Below are 21621 nucleotides of genomic sequence, written 5' to 3'. Positions count from 1 at the left end.
TAACAGAAGGCCTTTCACAGCCACTTTATTAGTGCAACAGCAGCAGAGCAATTGGTGCATTTGTACACAGTGCAGGCAAACAAACATCTTTCATCATTAGAACAATTTCCACGTCAAAACTGTCCGACGCAAGTGAGGAGTACATTGATACATGCATCTCCCTGCAGAAACCCTATAGTTCTAGCTGTCACATGTTTTATAAAAAACTATACCAGCTTATTTTAGATTTTTCTGAAGCTTTCTGGCTCTTGGACAACTCTTCCGCTTACGCTTTGGACTCTGTCAAAAATATTATAAGGAACACCATGTTGTGGCATTTTTAGAATGAAATTATGTATTTTCCACTTCCAGTCCGAAGATTTCTCGCAGGAACATTCAGATGTTTAGGAATACACTAGTAACAAATGCCATCAGTATCTTTTGCAACAATAAAGTGTTATATCCATCTGCTCTCTGCCATTGCCGGATATATCACCTTAACCCAACAGAAAAATTATACTTAGTCAGAAGAATCCTAAAGGTTTAAGGTTGTAAAAGGGAAAAAACAAAAATGTATATCAAATCCTGTCTGTGCTTGTTGGAAAAGTGACCTCAGTTACAAACATAGTCTAAATAGAGCCCTATTCAGTCAAAGTTTCAATTTTCTTTTCTATTAACAAAATCAATAAAATATTTGAATGAGAGCAGCTCTTTTAGGATTTTGGTCATTAAAAAATGACACTACACACTACCGGTCAAAAGTTTTAGACTGCTTGTTCATTTAATCGTTTTCTGTATCAGTAAATGAACAAATATGCAATTATGTAGCAAACCAAAAATTGTAAAACAGCTTTACATATGTTATATTTTAGAATCATTAAAGTCCTTGCTGCAATAACTGAAATATTAACCTCTGGCCGTCTCTCAATGAACCTCTGGGAAGTTCTTTCAAGATTTCAAGACTCTTTGGAAAACCATTTGGGGTGGCCACCCCATGAAGCTCATGGAGAGAATGCCAAGAGATCAAAGCAGTCATCAAAGCAAAGTGTGGCTATTGTGTAATAATCAAAAATATAAAAATATTTCGAGTTATTTCACACTTTTTGTTTACTACATAATTCCATGTGTGTTTGGTCACAGTATTGTTGTCTCTGGTGAGAATCTACAATTTCAATAATCATGAAAATAAAGAAACCCATTAAGTGAGAAAGGCATTCTAAATCTTTTGACCAGTAGCGTGTGTGTGTGTGTGTGTATATATATTATGTTTTATTTAAAAAATATATACATACAGGACCTTCTCAAAATATTAGCATATTGTGATGAAGTTCATTATTTTCCATAATGTCATGATGAAAATTTAACATTCATATATTTTAGATTCATTGCATACTAACTGAAATATTTCAGGTCTTTTATTGTCTTAATACGGATGATTTTGGCATACAGCTCATGAAAACCCAAAATTCCTATCTCACAAAATTAGCATATCATTAAAAGGGTCTCTAAACGAGCTATGAACCTAATCATCTGAATCAACGAGTTAACTCTAAACACCTGCAAAAGAATCCTGAGGCCTTTAAAACTCCCAGCCTGGTTCATCACTCAAAACCCCAATCATGGGTAAGACTGCCGACCTGACTGCTGTCCAGAAGGCCACTATTGACACCCTCAAGCAAGAGGGTAAGACACAGAAAGAAATTTCTGTACGAATAGGCTGTTCCCAGAGTGCTGTATCAAGGCACCTCAGTGGGAAGTCTGTGGGAAGGAAAAGGTGTGGCAGAAAACGCTGCACAACGAGAAGAGGTGACCGGACCCTGAGGAAGATTGTGGAGAAGGGCCGATTCCAGACCTTGGGGGACCTGCGGAAGCATTGGACTGATTCTGGAGTAGAAACATCCAGAGCCACCGTGCACAGGCGTGTGCAGGAAATGGGCTACAGGTGCCGCATTCCCCAGGTCAAGCCACTTTTGAACCAGAAACAGCGGCAGAAGCGCCTGACCTGGGCTACAGAGAAGCAGCACTGGACTGTTGCTCAGTGGTCCAAAGTAGTTTTTTCGGATGAAAGCAAATTCTGCATGTCATTCAGAAATCAAGGTGCCAGAGTCTGTAGGAAGACTTGGGAGAAGGAAATGCCAAAATGCCAGAAGTCCAGTGTCAAGTACCCACAGTCAGTGATGGTCCGGGGTGCCGTGTCAGCTGCTGGTGTTGGTCCACTGTGTTTTATCAAGGGCAGGGTCAATGCAGCTAGCTATCAGGAGATTTTGGAGCACTTCATGCTTCCATCTGCTGAAAAGCTTTATGGAGATGAAGATTTCATTTTTCAGCACGACCTGGCACCTGCTCACAGTGCCAAAACCACTGGTAAATGGTTTACTGGCCATGGTATCACTGTGCTCAATTGGCCTGCCAACTCTCCTGACCTGAACCCCATAGAGAATCTGTGGGATATTGTGAAGAGAACGTTGAGAGACTCAAGACCCAACACTCTGGATGAGCTAAAGGCTGCTATCGAAGCATCCTGGGCCTCCATAAGACCTCAGCAGTGCCACAGGCTGATTGCCTCCATGCCACGCCGCATTGAAGCAGTCATTTCTGCCAAAGGATTCCCGACCAAGTATTGAGTGCATAACTGTACATGATTATTTGAAGGTTGACGTTTTTTGTATTAAAAACACTTTTCTTTTATTGGTCGGATGAAATATGCTAATTTTGTGAGATAGGAATTTTAGGTTTTCATGAGCTGTATGCCACAATCATCCGTATTAAGACAATAAAAGACCTGAAATATTTCAGTTAGTGTGCAATGAATCTAAAATATATGAATGTTAAATTTTCATCATGACATTATGGAAAATAATGAACTTTATCACAATATGCTAATATTTTGAGAAGGACTTGTATATACATGTAATGAACAAGAACTAGTTGATGTGAAAGTTTTTTTTTTTTTTTTTTTTTTAAGATATGATAGTAGATCAAAGTATTTAGGTGGTGAACTATGAACATTATTCAAGTCAATTTAACCCAGCTGAACTGAATTTAGAACTTGAATTTTACAAAGTAAACTACTGTACTGAAACAACAAAATAGTGTTTCATTTAATGAAAATATATATTTCTCTACTAACAGCCCAGTAAACAATAGAAACAATATAAATGACATAGCATGAGAATTCAATCCTGTAAGACTCACAATGAGAAGACACATAGGTGGTGATTAGCGAAGTTCACAGATATTTATTATTTTGGCGCTCGGACGCCGGAGGAAGACACGAACGCTGAGAATGACGTGAGCTTGAATGAACATCTTATGATTAGAATTAGAGATGTCTTTCCCCCTTGGGATCTGACTGCTGGTGTAGTGGAGGCCTGAGCAGATAGGGGAATCGGGAGGAGATAGGAAGCCAGATAGTGGAGATGGGGAGGAGGAGGAGGAGGACTCTTTATATTTAATGGTTCAGGGATTAAATAGATCTTCTTCTCTTTATATGTAAGTAGAAGCTCTAAATTGTCACTGAGTTTAGAGAATGATCCAGGCCGTTAAATAAATAAAATAATTAAATATTAAAGTGGACGTAACAAAGGTGAGAATTTGCTACATAAATCAGAAGTGTTAAAGGTTATTGGGAATATTCACCAGTGCAATGATTTGTTTTTACTGAAAGGTTACCAGAAATAAAATAAGAAAAACCCCTCTGAGGATACACAGGGGTCTTTGTTGTTCACCACAGACTGACATACACTACCAGTCAAATGTTTTAGACACACGTTCTCACTTAATGGGCCTCTTTATTTTCATGACTATTTACATTGTAGATTCTCACCTAACACAACAAAACTGAATGAACACACATGAATTTATATAGTAAAACAAAAAGTGTGAAATAACTCTAAACATTTGTATATTTTAGATTCTTTAACATAGCCACCCTTTGCTCTGATCATTGCTTTGCTCTCTTGCCATTCTCTCCATGAGATTCATGAGGTGGTCACCTGAAATGGTTTTCCAAAGACTCTTGAAATAACTTCCCAGAGGTTCATAGAGAGACGACCAGAGGTTAATATTTCAGTCAACCCAGCAAAGGGCGGCTACTTTAAGGAATCTATAATTTGAGCATATTTAAACTTCTTTTTCAATTTTTTGTTTGCTACATAATGATCTTTTTTATGTGTTAATGTGCTGTTTTAATGCCTTCAGTGAGAATCTACATAAAATATAAATGGTCACAAAGATAAAGGAAACCATTAAATGAGAAAGTGTTTCTAAAACCTTTGACCGACAGAGTATATAAATCAGTGATGCACACTAGCTGTATGAACACAAGCATGACACAAAAGCAGGCAAGTTGGTAAATGGACTGAACTTATATAGTGCTTTTCCAGTCACACAGACCGCTCAAAGCACTTTACACTAGAGCCACATTCACCCTATCACACTCACTAACACTCACACATTCATACACTGATACGCAGGCAACTTGAGGTTAAGTGCCTTGCCCAGGGGCACATCAACATATGGCAGGAGGAAGCTAGAATCAAACCCACAACCTTCTGATTGCAAGACGATTGCAAGATGACTACTCTTCCTACTGAGCCACAGCCGCCTCTGGCATGTAATTACAGTAATATCTTTATGTTGACAGTATAAAAGAAAAAATGTTGATAATCAACCTATGACACAAGATAAATTAGGTATTTAAGATTCATGAACTGCAGAGAAGTCTTGTATATATAGTCCAGATATTTTTGAGTGCAATGTAAAAGGTTTTAAATGAGATTAACAGATTTAATATGTCCCATTGTATGTCTTAGCAATTCACTCTTACATTTGATTGAATTTACTTGCAAGTGATCAATAATAATAAATAGCACTACTGAATTATTTTGTTGCCTTTTTACCAGGTTAATTACTAACCTCTGTGCCAGCTCAACTTTCTTTAATAAACCTAAAAGTGAATGTATGTTTTTGCCAGCGTACACCTTTTTAATCATTTTGAAACACAGCTGTTTTAAAATATTTGAGAAATTATCTTTTTTAAAAGGAGAGTTGGTGACAGTTCACATCCAGTCAATAAGCATACACTTAAGATGGCTTAAGTGTAGCTAGTGTGTGAAATCTTTCTCTGAAAAAGACAATCAAAGATATTTATAGATTAATAATATATTTCAAATTGGGCTTTTGACACGATCCATAAATGTGATTAAAGCCCTCTCCAGTTCCTGCATGGGCCCCCCCTTGTTAGATGACAGTTACTCTATGAGCAATTTTCTTTGCTCCAGCTGATTTCTCATTCTGCCTTCATCATGTGTATTTAATGAATGGTTTCACAAACACCAATAGCTTTCACATGAGCCCAAATGTCATTCTGTCAAATGAAATGAGACTCAGATTACTCATCTCAGAATATACTCCCTTCCAACCTTCCACAGTTATGTAGAGGTCAATTGATTATCACGGTTTGGATATGTATTGTGACATTTGCTTTTTTTTTTTACATTTATTTTACAGATACAGAGTTTAGATTTCAGAGCCAACACATATTTGGAAAGAATTATAACAGGTCTTACCTCTGCCCATCCCAAGCAGGTAATGGATTCATGAGAATTACCTTGAAGCTGTCATAAGAGAGTTGGCTCCTTTGTCTAGTCAGAGCAGATATGGCACACGTCTTGAAAACATGTCTGGCATCGTAACTGCTCTCCCTTGCAAGGTTATCAATAAAACTGATTGAGTGACAATCATCAATCTCTTCCTTTGTTAAAAACACATTTTTTGACAACACAGCCTATAGCCCATGGTAACTCTGCAGGGGGTGTAGAGATCCACAGCTCAGGTAGGAGAGTCTGTCAACACAACCAACATTCATGCATTCAATCTGGCCTGTATAGAAGAGTGGCAGGAAATACAAAAACATAAGAAAACCCATTGTCAGTTTGCTGCAAACCATGTAGTGGACAACTGCAAACGTAGAACAATAACCTCTGCTCAGACGAGTCTAAAACCAAACGTTTTGGCCTACTTGCAAAACACAATTGCCTCTTTTTTACTCACAGGTCCAGCACCGCACAGTTCCACTCCGCTCAATCTCACAGTACTTCGCACGAAAGCTGTTGTGTCCCCACTGACTCATTGACGGCTGGAGTTATGACTTAAAACCCTGCCTCTACCCATCAGTGCTATGTCACTATAAACCTTTACTGTCTTATGGTGCGGTGTGAACCTACCAAACATGAGATAAGTTTCAGATACCAACATACGAAGTAAAAACACACCATGCACACCATGTCTGATTATGACCCACCTACACAGCTTTGGGTTAGATCGTAGTCACTCTTGAGTTTTTTAGCTTTTCTCGGCACTGGAGTGTGCAGTAAAATCCATGGCTTTTCATTCTCTCCACTACCTCGGTGAACACTTTCTAACGTTGCTGACATATGGCTGACTACGCTCATAGCTAATCAGTGAACAGCAGTCTGTTCACGTCACATTTTGGCCTTGTTCAGCCCCGATGGGACTTGCTGAGAAGCAGGTACCAAGAAAGCCAGTACCAGGCCGAAAAACCCAGTAATGGAAATGGTTGCAAAATGGACTACGTGGAGTGGAGCCGGCCAAAGTAGAGCCCATGGAAAATGGGCAAATGTGTGGCTGATAACGAATAACCCTGAACACACCATCTGCACAGTGACACACTGCAGTGGTGGCATTCTGTTTGAGGAATGATTCCCTTCAACAGAGGCAGAAAAGCTGGTCAGAGCTGATATGAAGATGGATGGAGCTAACAACAGGGCATTTCAGACTAAAACCTTTTAGAGGCTGCCAAAGACTTGAGACTGGGTAGGAGGTTAACCTCTAGCAGGACAATGACCTTAAACATGCAACCAGAGCTACAATGGAATGGTTTAGATAAAAGCATTTTATGTATTATACTGGCCCAGCCAAAGTCCAGAGTCCAATTGAGAATAAGTGGTAAGGCTGGAAAATGAATTTCCATCTTATAATTTTGAGCTTTAGGTACTTTGTAAAGAAGAATGAGGATTTTCGTTTCCATCTCCAGATGTATTAACCTGGTAAAGACATATCCCTTGCCTGAATACAAGCGCCTTCCATAAATTTCAAAATTTATTAAAAACCTTTGAAAACTATACATGCCTTCCATCTCAAAATTTTGAGTGTCTTTGTGTTAGTATATCACATAAAATCCCTGTTAATTACATAAAGGGTTGTGGTTGTAACATGAGAAAATGTCAGAATGTTCAAGGGTTACGAAAGTTTTTGCAAAATACTGTACATTGTTGTTCCTGTTATCATAGCTTACTTTGAGGTTTGGTTTTGTCAGTGCTTTTGTATTCTTGCTTCCACTTCCCTGATGTTTTTGATTTCTTTAATATTTAACTTTGAATTTATACATATGTACAGAAAAAATGTGTTATTGACCTATAGTCAAACAAAAGTGTTATTTTAAAAAGACAAGTTACACTAAATGCTGGTCTATTGCAGAAAATGTTTTTGTCACTGTCATTGTAGCTGATGTTGTTTGAGTGAATATGGTGTCACATTTTACATTTGGTGTAAAAAAAAACTTATTTTAAATACATCTTATACCCCTGTTACACTATTGTTTTAAAATTAAATATGTTTCAGCATTGAAAGACATGCCTATTACACACATGTGCACACACAGGGCAAACAGTGTGAATAGACAGCATAATTGCATTGACCCAAACATAAAAAGAATAGATTGATGTACCGCAAGGTTACCTGTATACTAATCACTAACAGCCTACATTACATATATACACAATGTAACATGAATCCCCTTTCATTTCCCTCCCTCCTCTTTCACAGTTAGCTTGATGTTAGCATTCAACTAGAACCATACTGGCCCATTGTAAACACAACTTATTACAATTATCTACAGCATTTGTTTTATTTAAAAAAAATCCTCATTACAACTCCCTGAAATACAATCAATTTTTTAGTTTTTACCTGTTCAAAAGAAACTTTGCAACCTCTTTATCAGTTTTGAGACCTTGTAGATAGCAAACTCCCTCCATCTTTTAAAACCATTTCCAATGTAATTCTACTAGAACGTTGCAAATGTCACAAGGCAACTTGGGTAGAAGGACTTTTACAGTGTCTAAAGTTTGGTTGAGAAGTAGAAAGTAGCTGAGGAATTTGTAACTTTGGTCCTTGTTTTGGTTGGTCCATTGCAAACCTCCCAGCTGACTGAGGCACACACACTGATGCGCATATGTGTTGATTGATACCTCCCTCCAGGTGGATACACAAGTCTATTGGTCAAAGTTGTAGGCACACATCTCAAATTTGTTTAGCTGAAGAGGCAAGGGAAAAGGGACTTCAGTAAAATAATAATTATCACAGATAACCTACTTATCATAGAACACCATCAGATAGTCAGATTTAAGCATTTATTGAATTATTCTGACAACTAAAGGTTACAGACCAGAGCTTGAAGGAAAAGCTCTGAACAGTTTTTTTGCAGGGTGTGTGGGGTCTGTAGTGATGTGAGCTGCCCATCTCCTGATCTTTTCCAAGACTTGTACAAGTCTTGGATGGAGGGAAAGTTAGCCCCTATAATCCTCCCTGCAGAACTAATTGTTCATTGAAGTTTGGTCCTGTCCTGTTTTGTGGATAAGCCAAACCAAGGATAAGCACAAAACAGACTAAATAATGGCAGTGTAGAAAATGGCTAGCAGCTCCTGCCACAACAGGTCCAGATAGTGTCAGTCCCAGAGTCCCGAAAGCCTGTTCAGAGCAGCTCTGTGAGATTCTGCAGCACCTTAAACTTTAGCCTGACCCAGGAGAAGGTTCCAGTGTTGTGGAAGACCTCCTGTCTGGTTTCGGTATCCAAAAACAACTTATCCATCAGTCCTCAATGACTATGGACCTGTTTCCTTGACATCTTAAATTATGAAAGTCCTAGAGAAACTCTTGTTGGCCTACCTGAGTAGGACAACAAGCAGTTATTTTATGGTGGAGTATCAGTGACAACCAAGACTATTGCACACCCAGAACCACTCCTTTATTGAGTGTGTCTTGCTAATAGCCAAAGATTTCCCCCTGTTGTCTATTCCATTTGCACAACAGCATGTGAAATTGATATTCAATCAGTGTTGCTTCCTAAGTGGACAGTTTCATTTCACAGAAGTTTGATTTACTTGGAGTTATGTTGTGTTATTTATGTGTTCCCTTTGTTTTTTTGAGCAGTGTATATTGCATTATAATCAATAAAATACCAAACAAAAATCCTGATTACTCAGAGTCATGACGGTGTGATGCATTATTTGACATATTTCATCCATTTATTGTGCTTTAATCTGCATTATTTCTGTTTCTCTATTGAGAATGGCATTATGTACTCTTCCTTCTTATAACAACAGATATAAAAGGGTAAAGGACCAGTGTCACACAAAGGACAAGTACAACACACCCAGAGCCTTGCTGGACCTTTACAGTGCACATTAACCAGAAATCATTTTATTGCTTGACCTATCATGCAACTGTTTATTAGGAGCAATATTACAAAGTTATGAAATATGTTGTAGATGCCAATTTGTGACATATCAGTCTACAAATTTTATTGTACATTTAATGTACCTTGTCAAGCTGTTGGTGATTAGAAAATAAAGCCTTACATGTGTTACATTCTGCTCTGTTTATTTAAGTAATACCTTCAACTACTACAGAGGCTTAGGGATCAATGCATTTCCACGCTGAATGTTAATGAACAGTTTCTATCTTATAGGACTGAAGAACTCACAATTACGTTGTGTTTACGATGTGTCAGTCCTGAAAGCAGGATCAAGCTGTGAGCCTATATCTTAATGTAGTTCAGTAAAAAGCCTTTAAATGTGTTCAGCATGATTTATTTGTATGTCATAACATGAAACGCTGTCAATCTAACACAAAAAAAAGTAACACCATTAGCATGTGCACAAAGTATGAAACGTAAGTAATTACAAAATGTAGATGTACAAATGTCCATGTACACGTTTCTGTTTGTTGAAACACATGTTTGAAAAATAGGTTAAAAGTGGCCAAATACTTCAAGGATTGTAGTTTCTCCATAGTTTAGGCACAATTTTTGTAAATGAAATAATTCGCAATGTCTATATAGTTGAATGCTGAGAACAAATCCAACTCCGCCGTCGCATGTCCCATTTGTCCACCTCGTATGGATCTGTACTGATTACAGCAATATTTGCTTCATACCTATTTAAGGACACATTTAAAGTGTTTCTGTAACACACTCCAACACTTAAAAAAGCCATAGCTCACGAAACCCCCCGAATAAAAGCTGCGGTAATGCCGCTCCTAATGCATTTCCTATGTAACACTGTTTACAGCTATACTATGAACATGGCGCATTTCCGGAGTCACTTACTTCCGGTCTGGTCTTGTGGGAACTATTTATATTTACACTAATATATTACTAATTTAAGAATTAAAATTGCTGTTGTAATAGCAATTATTTGTTTATTATCTCATGCAATTGTCATGGACTGTCCTTTATATTACCCTTTCTGCAGTTTTTCATGGTAAAGTGCATTTTTTGGTTGTGAAGTCTGGCTTGTTATACTGTATTTGAATCAGCTTTCTAAAATAGGGTTTAACAAAAAGATGGCACAGTGTCTTTTTATTTTTTTAAAGAAATTATATTTTTTTCTTCAAGACGGAGAACAAGTACAGATGCATTTGATAAACATTTAAATCCCTATTGTTTTTATCATTTTCGTTTGGGGATCAACAAAGTATTTTCAATTGCATTGAACATGACCTCTTTAAATGTATTGTTTCCTTTTCCTGAGGGTTATGGATGTAAATATTTCCCCTTAGCTCATCAGAGATAAATACAGTGTGGCTCAATTCACACTTTTTAACATGGACATCAAAACAGCATTTGCCAGACTACACAACAAAAAACTCCACTTTACTATGAAAAACTGAGCAAAAACAGTAAAATAAAGGAAAATTCATAATATGAGAATAGTATGAGAAATAGTATGAGAAAATAAACAAATCATTGCCATTACAACAGCGATTTCTATTCTGAAATTATTAATATATTGGTATAAATATCGGGCTTATGTGTTATGAAACTGCAAAATCTACTGTTAAAAAAAAGGAAGAAAAAAGTTACGTTTGCCACTAGCCTCTCCAATGCCATCGCCAGCCTCTCAATGCCATCGCCAGCCTCTCCAATGCTAACGCCAGTCTCTCCAATGCTATTGCCAGCCTCTCCAATGCCATCGCCAGCCTCTCCAATGCCATCGCCAGCCTCTCCAATGCTATTGCCAGCCTCTCCAATGCTATCGCTGGCCTATCCAATGCTATCGCCAGCCTCTCAAAAGCTAAAATAAGTGAGTACTCTCCTTCGCATTTCCCTGCATGGGCCACTTAGTTACCGGCGCCAGCCGCTCAGTTACCGGTACCGGCCTATCATCAGTCAGATAAGTAGCTTACACTGATACCCCACCACATTATTTTATAATGTGGGGGCACTCACATGTGTTTAGAACAATGTTCTTTCAGTCCAAGGTGGTCAGGTGATTATCAGTATGAAGAAAGAAAATAAACAAGGCCATGACACCACAGTAAAAGTAACTTAATCTGTCCTCACACAGTGACACACTGTAAAACAATTACCCTTCCTGCCAAAACATGTACAGTATATCAAAAGTGTGCATCATGAGTAAGGCACATGCTTAATATAACTAACAGGACTCGATGTTTCACAACATTGGCTTTATTTTTACATGTTTGGACCCCACGTAAAAAGCTTTTTTGACACATTAACATATATTGCAATAAAAGACATTGTGTGACAGCCTCTTAAGAATCCTCAAAATAGGAAAAATAAACGTCTTGTGAAATATAAATCTACCTTGTTGACATTTATTTCATTTGACAATGGTTGCATAAAATACGAGGAAAGCTCTGCAAGATGCATGATTGATAATTGCTATACTGTGGCTGCATGCTTGTCATCTTCACTATGGCCTGCCAATTCATCAGGCATCAAAGGCAGATTGGGATGATGACTAATGCCTCTGTCTGTCTTTGACAAACAAGGGCTACGGTATATGCTTTAAGCTCCGCCAAACACAACTCTGCTTTGTAAATCTGGCTTATTACTGAAATGACAGTCTAGATCTTGAAACCGAGCAATGAATGATGTTTTAAAAAAAGAAATGCATTGTTTAAAGTACAACAGCTTTTCACTTTCAAAAGGTTACCTGGAGGACCAAGATGTTAAAGTTTAGCCGCTTGCTCTGTACTTTGCATAGAAATCCCATAAAACACATCTATTGAAAAAAATGTAGTTCGTAGCCATAAAGAAAACAAGTGCAATCAACCTTTGTATTAATTAAACAGAGGGACGTTCACTGCACCGGTTTCTGATTGACTTCCTTTATCCGTCCCTCTAAGATAGGGCCGGTTATTAAGCAAATGAGTTGCTGCTTCACTGGGCTTTACCATCAGATAACCATGAGTGAAGGTTAATCCAGTCCTGTTAGTGGAGGAAACTGGAGTTCAGCAAACTGGAGAACCTGCCCATGACACCCTGCTTTATACATAAACCATGTGTCTAGGGTGGTTTAATAAATTAGAAACCAAAAATGTATCACATCTTAGGAAGGCATCACCAGTATAAACTCTTAAAAATATTAGGGTTCATAACTCACTACTGTCATTGGTTATCAAAAAATCAAATCAGTCTCCTAACGAGTTGATCAAATGTATTCTATCTGAGGTTTAGCTTTCGACCTTGTTAACAATTGCACATACAAAGAAGAAAAGAAAATCTTACATTTTTGAGAACAATATCAATTCAAACAACCAACACTGAAAATTACCTAAAGATCATAGAGGGAAAATCACATCTAATACTGATCATTTAATATCTTCTTGATACTAATGACCCAAGAAAAATAATGCCACAGAATACTAATTTACATGATCAACAGGTCTGCTTCCAAGCTACACGCTAATTATTGTATGAGAGTTAATAAAAGTAGAACACTATTTACAATAGTAATTAAAGCTGATTAAAGGCCTAAAACGTTACCAAGAATTTGTTTGACTCTCAAATGTCAAGAGGTAGGTAATTTTATTGTCCAGTTCGGAAATTTTTCTAATTTAATTTAAAAACTGAAGCCCAACGTTTGTAAGGTACACAGGTATTCAAGTCAGCATTTGGAATTGGACCACCAGCAACAGCATAATGAATAGGTGCTAATACTGGTCAGATGAGCTGTTGTTCTTTTTATGTTCTTGTTACCGATTTGTGTTTTTGCTCCAGGGTCCTGCCACCTTCATTTCTTATATGACTGGAGGGACAGTCAGCTTTTCTTCTTTTTTCTCTCTTTCCATCTGCACAGGCTGTCCTGTCCTCTTGTGGCACTGATTTGTAGATGTTCTGGAAGTTTCTGCACTTTGGGTCACTTCGGAACCCGGTTCTGACAATAAAGAGGGTGTGCAAAAATATTTCAAAAGGCATAAACAAGTTTGAGATACAAAAAACCAAAAATATACAACTTAGCATGGCATACAGTGCAAAAAGAACATTTATAACTACCACTGCAATGGTTGGGTCCAGCCTCTTTCATTGACAAAGTTCAGTTCAGTCTATGCGCAGCAGACGCCTCCAGGAGAGAATCAGAAGTGGATTTTGATGTAATTACAGCATGTTGCCAAGGAAGGAAATATTTAACCGCTGGCTAAATTTGGACTTCCTTTAAGGCATCTGAAAAACAGAAATTATGCAGAGCAGAGTATCAACAAGGACCTTAATCACTATAATAGTGTTTATAGTCTTATATAAGCAGGAGGAGCGGTCTCCCTGAGGTTTCTTGCTTGTGCTTTTCTTATGTTTCCCAGCCTACCTTATTGTTTTTCTCTTTCCAGAAACCCTCTCTCCAGTCCATGTTTCCTGCCTTAAACTGAGTCTGGAACCTCCTCATCGTTAGAGTTAATTGCAGACCCAATTTCAAGATTCGCTGTAATCTCCTCACTGCTCCTCTGGCTGCCTTCCTGGACCTCTCCTTGACTCCACCACTCACCTGCCTATCCTCTCTCCAACACCCCACCGTCATCTCCATCTTCTCCTGGAAATAAATAACAAAGGATCCACCACCAGTGTCGGATCAGGGGGAAGACATATTTAAATCTAAACCTTACAAATGGGGGGCTGCACGGTGGTGCAGTTGGTAGCACTGTTGCCTTGCAGCAAGAAGGTCCTGGGTTCAATTCCCAGCTGGGGGTCTTTCTGCATGGAGTTTGCATGTTCTCCCCGTGCATGCGTGGGTTCTCACCGGGTACTCCGGCTTCCTCCCACAGTCCAAAGACATGCTTGTTAGGTTAATTGGTAACTCTAAATTGCCCTTAGTTGTATGAATGAGTGTGTGCATGGTTGTTTGTGTGTTGCCCTGCGATGGACTGGCGACCTGTCCAGGGTGTACCCTGCCTCTCGCCCATAGACTGCTGGAGATAGGCACCAGCTCCCCTGCGACCCACTATGGAATAAGCGGTAGAAAATGACTGACCTTACAAATGATCATCTTAGCTCATGTCATTCTCAGCATTCATGTCTTCCTCCCAGGTCCGAGCGCCAAATAAATAACCATGTAATTTCTCATCATTAAAACTTTTCTAATTGCCATCCCTCTCTTTGTGAAGAGTCTTTGATTGAATTAAGTGTTATGACTGTAGTTATTTACTGGTATTAGGCAAAATTTTAGCATGACATTATTTGCTGTTCATAATTTGGTCTGAGTAATTGCTAAAGCATAAAATGTCACGCAGCCTGATTTGTCACTACTCTCGACATATTTCCCACAGAACAGGTTGTTTTTCTTGAATTATATACTATTAGCTATATTCTATATAGATTTTGTTCAACTGTTTTTTTTTAAATATATGAGTCTTTTGCATTTTGTCTGTTATGCAGTTGTTTTTTATTTTTTCTATAACATAGCAATTCAACAAGCAGTTAAACAATTTTGCCTCCAGTTATGACAAATCAGGAAAATAGACCAACCCAGAGGTTATTTTCCTCATTTCCATATTTGCAAAATTACCTCCTTTCACTGTCATGAATAAATGTTCTTTGTGTCTCTGCAACCATAACATAAAAGGAAGAAAAAGTGGAGAATAGTATCCTAAAGGACCAACAGTGCCAACAAAAGCCATACTTTGCAATTTAGAGGAAAGAGACTGGAGATGCTGTGGAAAAAGAGAGGGTGTTCAACCATCTCACAAGGAAAAGTCTGGTTGTTAAAACACCCACATCCCCCACGGTTGTGATGCTCGGCAGCCTGTCGCAGCTGGTTGCTGTGCATGGTAACAGATTCAGCTCATTCATATAGCGACTTTCTTCCTCAGAAATTTGCTGTTAGTTTACAAAAAACATGCTAGATTTGGCGCTAGGTGCTTTTATAAGTTAATAAGAGTCTTTGAAAAGGCGTTAAATCTAGTGACAAAAGTGCTAATTTGGTAACACTGCAAACATAGAGCAATGAACGTAAAAGAATAAGGATAATTCCTGCCCTGGTTCCAGGGGGATGGGGCTGAAGAGAATAAACTGATTGACAGCTCTGGTTGGGGTGGCCAATTTGATTCCAGAGGTAGCCGATGCCATCCCCACCTACCCCTGTGGCCACGCCCTTGCATGTAGTCCCTAATCAGCCTCATTCATACCTGCTCAGCAGCAGGGACCAAAAAAGTAGGTACCGGAATGGAAAAAGCAATAATGGTAAACACCCGCAAAGAGGGCCAAGTAGAGTAGAACCGGGTTACATGGAGCCAGTAGAAAAGGGGCACAAAGGCCGTTTAGGCTTATCAACACATAGATTTAAGAAACAGATTTAAAGTGTGCCATAGGCATCCAGCTGTGAGTAGCAGATTCTATAATTGTTCTAAACTTGACATCTACCCTCCTTAGATAGGATTTGTGCTCGGTTCTGTTAAGATCCAGGGAGTTTGGAGGTCAACATCTCAAACCAGCTATGTTTCTCAAAATATTATTGAACTATTTTAACAGTGTGACAGATCAGCGGTCTGGGCAATTATGCCAGTCCAACAACAAATAAAAGCCACTATAAATGAGTTAATACCAAAACAAAGACAAAACCTTAACAATATAGCCGAGTGATCACCTGTATTAGGTTTTTGGGTTTCTTCTTGTTTGTTTCACCGCACTTACCTTTTTACATGGTCTAGTTGCTGTTATTTTAGTTTATTCCTGGTAAATTAGGTTCCTGGTTCATTCTTGTGTTTTGTATTTCTGTTACTTCCTTGGACTTCTCTATGTTCCCACTCATCTGTGTTAATTAGCCTCACTCTTTCAGTTGTTCTGCATTTTCTCTGCCACCAGCTGCCCCACATTTCATCTGATTAGCTCTTCTGTTCATAGGTCTATTCTACACCCTGCCTCCATATTTAAACTCTCTGGTATTCATTGCTCACCACTGGATTATCCAGTTTGTTACACCTAACCTGTCAGTTGTTTTGCTCATATTCCACTGCAGGTTTATCGCTTTATTTATGAAACATTTGTGCTACAAAATTGGTACCCACACTCCTGCGTGTACTTTGGTCCTACAAAATCCCAGCTCCATATGACAGAACGAGCTGGTTTATACACAGGAAGAACTTCTAATTAGTGAAACTTGACTGTCTTGACACTGGGCTAAACAGATACATTGAATGGTATGCACTGGAGTGCAATTATCTGTAGCAACATTGACATCTGCAGAAAAAAAAATAATAATCTGCATAAAGTAAACAACTGCCTGACGCAAAGGGACAGGAAGTTTGAAAATACATAAAATACTGTTTGTTCAAACTTCTGGGAAATGTTTGAGTAGTGTAAAATGAAGGAAACTGTCATTTTGTTTGCAATAGATCTGACCCACATACAGAGAACAGAATATGTAAAGGATGTTTATTGTGACAAAGATAATCAGGAACGTAACGGATGATTCTCCAACTGTACAGGAAGAAGGGAAGAGCACTGGTGAAAAATAGGGAACTGAATAATGTCGAACTAAGAACAAGGAATTAATGCAAACAAGAGAACAGCTTACTAAATAGGCATGGTCAGGTCGCCAGGGGAAGAGGCGACAGTAGATAGGAAATGAAATCCTCAGAACGTAGATAGCCTTGATCATCCAGAAAGACTTCCGGACACGTAGTCAGTATTCAGTGACATAAACCCAGGGTTCAGGTTTCCTTAGCCTCGGAAGGAGCATCAGTAGAATAAGTTGCACCTGTCACCCAGCACACCTGAGAACTCCAGCACTGAAAACGCTGAACACATGTAGCAAGCACAAAACACAAACACAAACACAACGCAGATCCTGACAGAAACAAGCTTTTATCTTACTAATATTCTTAATAGCTGGTTAACTGGATTCTCCTAAAAGAATTCCTTGCTGAATTGTGCACTGATTGCTGACATACTGCAGGTAAGATTATGGTGATTTATAATTATAACACACAACCCCATTTGGTTAATTCTGTGCCACTTAAGAAAGACTCTTTAGCTGTTTTGACTGAAAGGTAAAGTACAATGCTGGAGGAAAGAAAAACAATCAATGAATATAACATTGCAAGCCAATGTAAGGGAAAGGGGGTGGGGGTGAAAGAGATGCTATAGAGACCATATTTAATCCTGGAAAGACTCACATAAAGGAGAAACAACAAGAAGACAGTTAATGTATTTATTAATGAAAGATTATTTCTTTGGCGCTCGGACCCCTGAGGGAGACGTAAACGCTGAGGATGAAGTAGGTTTGAATAAACATTTTAGGATTATGATTAGGTACATCTTCCCCCAAAAGGGCCGAGGCCAGGCTGAGGCTAAACTGAAGGAGATTAGTTATTGATTATCTGAGATGAGCGGGGAGTAAAATGCAGACCAAAATTTTATAATGATTATGGGCTTACCCTGAGTTATGACTGATGATGCGTGGATGGCCGATGCCAGGTCGGGTGAAGATGGGCTGCACCTGGCAGTATCAAGGTGGTTAGATGAATGCCTGACAAGGCTTAGGATTGAGATGCTTGCCAAGGCATGTTTGTAAATGCCTGCCAATGGCGTGTGAGAGCCCGACGGCTGCATGAAACGCCTGCCAATGGCGATTGAGCCCAACGGCTGCATGAAACGCCTGTCAATGGCGATTGAGCCCGACGGCTGCATGAAACGCCTGCCAATGGCGATTGAGCCCGACGGCTGAAAGAAACGCCTGTCAATGGCGATTGAGCCCGACGGCTGAAAGAAACGCCTGTCAATGGCGTGTGAGAGCCCGACGGCTGCATGAAACGCCTGACAATGGCGTTTCATGCAGCAAGGACCTTTCTTTTAGAATGTTTAACATAAATTTAAAATAATCGGGATAGAACTTTGGATGAGGAGTAGTTAGGACTCTAGCAGAATCGGATGAGCTTGATGGGGTAGTAAATTCCCCTACTCTAAGGAAGCTATAAAAGCTAAAAGCCAGGCACTGGAAAGAAGAAATGTTAAGTAAGATGAAGAAGGGCCTGAACGGAGCAGTAGGAGAAGAACTTTTAAGATGGGAGGAGTGATAAGTCTCCTCGGATCTGGCTCAGGAATGTTATGATTTTATAGACCTTAGAGTAAAAGTTTAATGGAATTATTTGAGAAAAGGCTTGGAATGGGTTGGAAAAGATGCCCTTAGAAGAGAAGTTAATGCCGGCTAATAAACTCTTAAAGTAAGGGAGTTTAAGATGCCGGACATCGAAGCAATAAGTAATAAAAGCTAAGAAGGTAGGAATGCAAACGGGGTAAAGAAGAGTATTATGAGCAATGCAAAAGTTTGAAAAAGTTTGCTAAGCAAAGAAATCAGACTTGAGCGGAGGGAGTCAAGCCTGAATTACAATAATAATTAGATGACTAGAATGGAGGAATGAGGGATGAATTTAGTTGAGTATCAGGTCTTCAAGATGGTATCTGGCATGATTGACTTAGAAGAGAAGCGGCCTTTATTTACTTCGACTACGTCTGCATTGTCGCATAAAGCGGCTATGCGTTCCTTCCATTAGTTGCCCCGGGCACAGCATGCAATAGAGATGGAGATTATCTCATAAAGGCTGATGGTTCGGATTGGGGAAAGAAAGGTGGCCAGATGGCAGCGAACTATGGACCCTGAAGAAATCCCCCAAAACCCAAGGACGAAGCTGCGTCTGTGCCAAACTGAATGGAGTCTGCTGACGTGACGACGTCATCATTAAGGAAAGATATACCATTACGGTTCTGCAGAACAGCGGACCAGAAAAACAGGTCAGAGCAGAAAACTTGTCTAAAGAAACCAAATCTAGCAGAAAGGGGACAGAATTAACCAGATTCAGAGGGCGAGAAATAAAGGAGCGACACGGTGATTTATGCGCATTGCGGTATACAATGTTTTGAGATGTATTTGAGGAGAAGTTAATGCGTAATGAGAGAAAAGGCTCAGAGTGGGCTCAGAAAGATGATCTTTCAATGAAAATTGATGCCTGCTAAAAGAGCTGCGGCTGTAGGGTGGCTTAAAACGATGAAGTTCAAGCAATGAGTGATGAAGCTAGGACTGAATGTAAACCAATGCTCAAAATTTCTCAAAGTTTGCCAGGCGAAGAAATAAGGTTTGAAAGTGGAAAGAGATAGACCTGAGAGACAGCAGTGATTGGCAAATTGCGAAAGAGGAAGGAGAGAGAAATAATCGGAGTAGGGTAAAAGTAGGCTGATGGACAGAGACGGCCGAAGACCTCAAAATTTTAAATGAGACAGGGCATGAGGACTGGATTAGAAACTTGGAACATGACTGGCAGAAATGATGGAGTTATGAGTTACAGCCAGCCAGGATTTGCTGGAGGTAAGAGCTACGTCCATTAAATGAACTTACTAATATTGACAGTACATGGATTGTTTAGTAAGAGTTTGTTATTTTGCTGCGGCAGTAATGCAGTTAATGCTCAAATTTGAAAACACTTAAACCAGGAAGGTGCTGTAAATCAGTTGACTCAAACTGAACAACGCAGCGCCAACCCAATATGCAGAAAGAAAGTGTGCTCCACGATTAGATGGGATAAAATATAGATAAGATGTATATTAAAAAGTAAATGGTTTCTTAGCGCCTGATTAATAAAGGAAGAAGGTTGGTATAAATGTTCGAATGCGTAAATGAATATTTAAATGTTCTATGGAGCAAACAGGTTTTTTTTTAAAGTACATCCCCCCGCTAGAGAGAGCTAATACGAAGGTTTACTAGTTTTAATATAATAAGCCAAGTAAAGTTGCAGATGATTAAAATAATTTGCATTGCATTTACTTTATTGTACGGAAAAAATATAGAAGGCGATGGTTACAAATTAATAAATATACGTGGTAAAAGCACTCAAGGGAAAGACTGTCAAGGATAAACAGGGTTGTAAATATTTAAGGTAAAATTAATGGTAAATATTGAAGCAAAAGATTTAAAGCAGCATATTGATAGAGTTACTTAAGGTATTTACGTTCTGTATATTTTTTAGCTATAATGATGTGTTCACATGCAAGGCTCTGACAACAAAAGGATTGAGAACCATCCGCTTGAGAGACCATCACTTTTAACTGAGATGGTATGGACCGTAAAGAACTGAAACGAGGCAAACTGAGCCGCAGGAATCAGAGGTAGCTTACATCATGACAAAATTCAGTGGCGAGAATAAACCAGTCTAGGCAGCTCCTGATTGAGTGAGTTTGGACGCAGCTTTGGCAGAGAAGGATTTGTGATATGATAGAAAAATCTGGAAGCCATGTTTGAAAAGAAGGTCGACGATAAGAGAGGAATAGGTATCACACTTATTCTACGCTCAGATAACATAGCAGAAGACGTCTCTGAAATGCTTAAAGGCGGCCGAAAGCTCGCCAAAAGGGATTCTTAGAAAGGTGGGGAGTAGATAATTTAAACACAGCGTTAAGCCATCAGGTAAAGTGAAACAGTGATCAACCTCGGGAGATAGTAAATGAGAGAAACTAGATGAATGAGCTGCCCCTGCAGGATTTGGAGTGGCGCCTGAGTAAGATGTTAGAATGCATGGAAGTATATGATCTACCTTAATGTAACGAGAGGTGGGGAACACAGCGTGCTTAAAGGGCATATGAATGAGGAAACAGTTCAGAAAGAGAATGGAGTGATACATCTCACCCTTAGAGATGAGCCAGGATGAGCGTGGCGATGCTGAATGTCAGTGGGAGGAGCCAGGAGCGAGGTGTACGTTGTCGGAGCTGAGGAAATGCTGAAGTGGCAGAATTGGAGGCGAACTCCCGGAGGAGCTGAGTAAAGAAGATATGAAACTCTGGAGAGAATCCATGGACGAGATGAATGAAGAAGGGAAGATTGTGGGATGACCAGCGTAGAAGAAGACGTCGGAGCCTGGGGAGCGGGAAGATCGGTTTGAGAGACGAGATCGGAGGAGAACCACTGGAGAAGCCGGGCCGGGTGATGCGGCGGTGGGAGCCGCGGTGAAGGCAGGGCGACTTCAGCAATACTTAGTAGATGGATTGGAGGAGTCCTTAAGGCGCTTTCCACATGCCCAGAGCTGAGACGAGGGGAAAAGGGGCCATTAGGCAGGAGG

The 21621-nt window shown here is 39.4% G+C and overlaps 1 long non-coding RNA gene across 1 annotated transcript; it reads right to left on the bottom strand.

Annotated features, from left to right (window-relative positions):
* Positions 1 to 12940: 12940 nt before the first annotated feature.
* On the bottom strand, positions 12941 to 14075 carry LOC124857748. Its single transcript, XR_007035671.1, has 3 exons — positions 13890 to 14075; positions 13583 to 13750; positions 12941 to 13463 (listed from the first exon to the last, which is right to left on the bottom strand). It is a non-coding gene; the product is annotated as an uncharacterized LOC124857748 (long non-coding RNA).
* Positions 14076 to 21621: the final 7546 nt, after the last annotated feature.

Source organism: Girardinichthys multiradiatus, chromosome 21, assembly GCF_021462225.1.
Source record: "Girardinichthys multiradiatus isolate DD_20200921_A chromosome 21, DD_fGirMul_XY1, whole genome shotgun sequence".
Lineage (NCBI taxonomy): Eukaryota > Metazoa > Chordata > Actinopteri > Cyprinodontiformes > Goodeidae > Girardinichthys > Girardinichthys multiradiatus.
This window is presented reverse-complemented; position numbering and strand designations above follow the sequence as displayed.